The 5326-nt window shown below is 37.8% G+C and overlaps 1 long non-coding RNA gene across 1 annotated transcript; it reads right to left on the bottom strand.

The window, feature by feature from the left end:
* Window positions 1-2434: 2434 nt before the first annotated feature.
* Window positions 2435-5025, bottom strand: LOC114055797. The gene is made up of 2 exons (XR_003570834.1): window positions 4675-5025; window positions 2435-3921 (listed from the first exon to the last, which is right to left on the bottom strand). It is a non-coding gene; the product is annotated as an uncharacterized LOC114055797 (long non-coding RNA).
* Between the last annotated feature and the right edge of the window lie 301 nt (window positions 5026-5326).

Here is a 5326-nt window from a genome sequence, read left to right as displayed (position 1 = left end):
TGTGAGGCATACTGTGGTTGATTCCAAAAGCTATGGAGCAGTTGGGAAGCCACTGCATAGGAAATATTCAGTTTATTTTAATTACGTCTTTCTCATGTCACCTTTTCTTAGTCAGCCTTGACCATGAATCTGAGTTACACCAAACTGTGCAGTTTGGTGTAACTCAGGATCTATTCAAGGTTTACAACCATTAATTACAATGTCTGTCATGGAAATTTCATCACAGATGTGAATGAAACAAAAAACATGCTGCCCTGATGCAAAGATTGCATAATTTTTGATGGACTTGCTCCATTCCCAAATTTTTTTATAAACCTCTTCATGCTTTGAACTAATTTTATCACAACTATAACTGAGATGTTGACTGGTAAAGCAGGAATGGGGTGACATAATGGATCCAAACCTTTTCTTCTCCCAGTTTTCAACTAGCTGATGATTAGATGTAAAATGTAATATTGATAATGTTCTAGGTGTTTTAGTCCAGAGACGAGTGGAAGTGGGTATGTAATGTGAACTGATCTCTATTTTTATACAAATAATGCTGGCTAGGATTGGGTAAGAATCTATATTAAAATAAAGAGCTTAAACACTGAGGAATAAAACACAGATTGAAATTCTAGAGGGCAAATGATGACATACATAAAGATGATAGTTGTAAACTAGTATATTATTACCTCACAACCATAAGTTCCTAACAAAAATTATTAAATTACCTAAGAAGTTTTTTATTCCTAACTAATATTTAGAATGTGCATTATACAGGCAACTCAAAGAAAACTGACATAACCACTGAACTGACACAGTAAACCTAGTCTGGAAAAAACTATAGTATGCACTACTACAAATGAAAAGGAAAGGACTCTTAGTGAAGATAATCATGGTTGTGGATTTTAAGAAACCTCAGAAAACATTACTGTCCAAATAACTTCTGATGTTATCTTAAAATCTCTTCTGAAATCACAACATCCTTCACATAATGTTTTCTTTTGTGAAAACAATGACCAAATTTCATATATATGCTGAAATAAAACAAGCACATACAAAATAAGCTCTGTTTGAAACTATGATTTCCTTTGATTTCTCATTCTTGATAAACCCCAGAGTTAACAGAATTATTGATTAATTTCAAAGAGATTCAAAGGGATTTTAAATGCACTTAACTACTACTTAACCTACTCTTAGAAATATCTGATCCATTACTTCCTTCTCTCTGAAGAAACGTCTGTGAAGAAAATCCCTCAATAAAAACTGGTAACTTCTCAGAAGAGATTCCCCTTTTCACATCTCCATAGTGCCTGGTAGCAATGAGCACTGTTTTCTTCCTAGGTGGAACTGCTAGAACCCTCACTCTAGTGGACTACAACAAGGCTTACTGACAGCAATCCTCAATGTTTGAATGACTTTCTAGCTCTCAACAAAAAGACTTTGTGCCAAAATTCTTTCTAGGGCCTAAGTGATGCCAAAAATCTTTCCCTCAAAATTTAATTCCATCCAGCAATTAGTGAATGCTCTAGCAGAGCCTGTGAGAGAGGCAAAATGGTTTGCATGTCAGAGAACCATCAGTTTCCACCCTGTGCCTGAGCTAAAGTTTAAAAGTTCATATGAGCATCACTACACTTGTTGGAATAAAAGAAGCAAAATGAGCAGTATCGAGTAGAAAACCTAAGAGACCAAGAAATTTGCTGCAATAACCACCAGAATGTCAGTGCAACCCCTACAACTTACAGCAGAGAGATAGACTTTCAGCAGAGAGATATTTTCCTTAGAGAGCTAAAAAAATGCCAAGTCCAAGCTGAAGGAGACTGGTTCACAGTAATAATTGAAAATCCCCATGCTCCAATCTAGAGTCAATTCACCTTACTGCTGTAAAATAAAATAAACCAGCAGTTGATAAGATTAATCATTCAGTCTTCCACCCATAAGAGGAAGACGGCAGGTCACAGTGATCCTAGCTGAAGGCAAAAATGACTTCTTCAGTGAAATTTCTGTGTTTCCATGTAGACTTTTTGTTCAAAAGATATAAAAGATCATGTGAAAAACAGTGCACAGGGAGGCTCAGTCTGGTCTGCCTGAATTGGCTTTGAAGCACTGGTTTCTGAACACTTGCTACAATTAACACGTCCCTTTCCTCATTAATTTTGGACCCAGCTGGTTCAAGCCCTGTAAGGATAGCTCATCTGGCACCCTGATGAGATCAGTGGAGGAACATAAATACAACAGAAGCCACTGCCATCAAACTAAGCTGCTTCTTCAGCATAAGAAAATAACTAATTTACATCAAAAAGTGATATTTCCGTTTCTTATTCTATACCCATTAAAATCAGCTGGATATTTTCTCAATATTCAGGGGAAAAAAAAAAAAAAGCCAGTCAATACAGCACAGCACTAGTGAGGATCAAAATAGGACAGGAGGAAAGCTAGTTCAAGCTCAAGCTCTTTTTTTTTCAACTGGGATGTTCTTGATTTTATTTCTGAAAAGTTGCAAATATATTGAGCCAGAAAATATGCTCAAAATTTCATAAATAGTAGACTCAATATGTACAGACATTGTTTTTCATTCAAAGGTCTTAAGATGTTTTACAAAAATTGATTAGATTCCAGTGCATCTGAGAATGTTATCCTACTCATCTGACAGAAAAAAGAGAATGATATCAATTGCTAGTGGCAGAAAACAAGTCTGTGTCATAGCCTGGGCCAAACCCCAGAAATCCTGGCCTCTACTTGTAAGGGGATGTTACAGTCCACTCCAATGACTCTGGAGGTTGTAAAGACCTTGTTTGCATATTCTAGGCCATACATACACTTATTTATTAAAAAAAAAAAAGGCAATAAATCAGCTATTAAGTTTTTCAGGAAGCAAATGTTTTTATCACTTTAAACAATTGCTCATTAAAAGACTTGAAATAGGTTTGTTTTATCAACTTATTTCTTTTTGAAACAGAAACAGAGACTAGAACGACACTTTTTCATTAAGCTGGCAGCCACTGCAACCCTTGTGCCTTGAAAACAGCCAAGCCTTCCATTTCTATAAATTATTTCACACAGCCCTGTTCAGTAGTGACTGTATTGAAGAGTTTATAATACTTGTACTTCCCGTGGATAGTGATGCCTCTCCTTGACAAGAACCCTGCACGGAGCTCCTCTGTCAGCAGCTGAAGCCCAGGGAGAATGGCACCCCGCTGCAATCGTGAGAATGCAAGGACTTCCAAAGCTGTTCAAAACATTTATTATGGGAAGAAAAACTGTTATGCTGAGTGAAATCTTACATGTTGAAAAAGTCCAAATCTTGAGAAGCCTGTGTTCAGCCAGCTTAACAGGCTGGGAGGGCATTTGTCCTGAGGCAAATGATCACAGTGTCAGCCCAAGGGAGCCTTGCTCTCCTGAAATTTATCTGGAATACCACAGCAGATGAATCACTCTTCTGGTAAAAATGTCCCTGTGTGTACTATTAAGAAAGAAAACGGGACTCTGAGTGAATTTAGTAGATCTGCAACTGGAGTTGAGTAATGTGGCCAAGCCCCAGATTTCAGCAACACAGACTACTCTGCCCTCACACTACTCGTAAACAACTTCTTTCCTTGCTGCTTTCCAACCAGTTCACTTCCCTTTCTAATCCCAGGAAGTCGCTGCCCACCTTTAAATGCTGAAAGATATATTTTAATCAAGTGGAGAACTGAACAGTAGCATAATTTTACTTAAAGCACACAGCAAGCCACACTTTAGAGCTATTTGGGGAAGAAACTAACCGCAGCCAGGCAGCCCCCCCTTGCAGAGTTCAGGCTGGGTGGTCATTTGAGCCGAGGACAACACAGTCAATTCAGACAGATGGCCACTAAGTCAGCCCAGCGTGTTTGGGGAATATCCAGGGTGTCAAAAAGGAGATGTACACCTTCAACTCCCTGCAGCTTGAGCAGCCTAGACCTGCAGGAAGAAATTTATCTTTTTCCTCTTCAGTAGCTCATTTGGGAAAAATGTGCATCAGGAAAAATGCAGTTCAGGCTGAATAGACATTTTTTCTGCCAAAACATGTGTGTGCGTTAAGATTGTCAAAGCAAAATATTTTAAATTTTAAAATTCTCTTGATTTTTTTTCACCCAATATCATTTGAAGAATGTAATGTATATTTGTAAGAAGCTTAAGAACTCCTTTCTATTGTGACTTTACCATTCTTCATTACCCCCTCTACTTGCTCTGCTTCTCAGTCCATATTTTTTCAGATTTCACACATTCTCTAGGGTTTATGTGCCATGGATATGTTAAGTGCTACCTAATCAGAAGGAGATGGGACACACTTCTCCTATGCTCCTCAACAGCCATTTCAGAAGATGGAAAATGGGGAAAATTGTCTTTGATCCATTTAAGGCATAGTGAGACACCCAGAATATTTGGTGAAGAGGGCAATCTCTACATGCTGATGAAGACCCATAATTGAAAGAAAGATGGACTCCCACTCTCAAAAGGCAAGGAGTAAATGAGGGACAGGAAGAAATAACACTGTATTAAAGGGGTAAATTCAAAAGCTGAAAAACGCTTTAGTGAACGGTGAGAGCTAAAGTTTATCATTAATACTATATCTAGATTTAATGCTGTGCTCCTAGGTAGTTTAAAAATTGCAAGTAAATCTTTAGCCCTGATTCAGGAGAACATGAAGACATCAGAAAGCACATTGCTTACTCTTTTTCCTTTCATCTTGTTTCTTTCTTCCTCTTTTTTTTCCTCTTGTGCAAGTGACCGGGTATGCTACCCTCTACTGCATCAGTGTCCTCCAGATGATATCCATCCTCAGGGCGGGGGAGGGAAATGCCACATCTAAAAGTCTGAGATATACGTCACAGCTACTGTCCAACCAAGACACAGAGATGTGACAAAGTCCCCATCATACTTTGTCATTTCATGCATGTCATCTCAAGGTCAATAAATCCCACTACTTGCTAGCTGCAGCCACTGAAATTAAAATTAGTAGGCTTTGGGTCCCTTTAAATATCACAGAGGGAGGCCCAAACCTCTTTAACCATAAAGATAACATCTGCCTCAAAAATGGAAAGCCAGAGAAAGAAAACCCAGACAAAACCACTTGCCTGAAACATGGAAACACTGGGCTACTCATTAAATACAGAAGATATTCATGTAAGAGAAAAGCTTGTAAGAGAAATTTTAAAAGCCCTTAAAATATAGGGGGTTTTTTTATATCTACATTCTCTGTATCTTATATTTTTACAGATATGTTAAAAAATAGTTATTTGTAATGTATCTAGAAATGTCAGAGATTTATCAGGGTCATTTGGAAAGTTAGCAAAAAGAGGTCACGCATCCAATCACATTAATA

Source organism: Empidonax traillii, unplaced genomic scaffold (assembly GCF_003031625.1).
Source record: "Empidonax traillii isolate 1590-97213 ecotype Southwest subspecies unplaced genomic scaffold, ASM303162v1 scaffold66:size1465758, whole genome shotgun sequence".
NCBI classification, from domain to species: Eukaryota; Metazoa; Chordata; class Aves; order Passeriformes; family Tyrannidae; genus Empidonax; species Empidonax traillii.
Note: the sequence above shows the minus strand (reverse complement) of the source record. Positions and strands in the feature narration are given on the sequence as shown.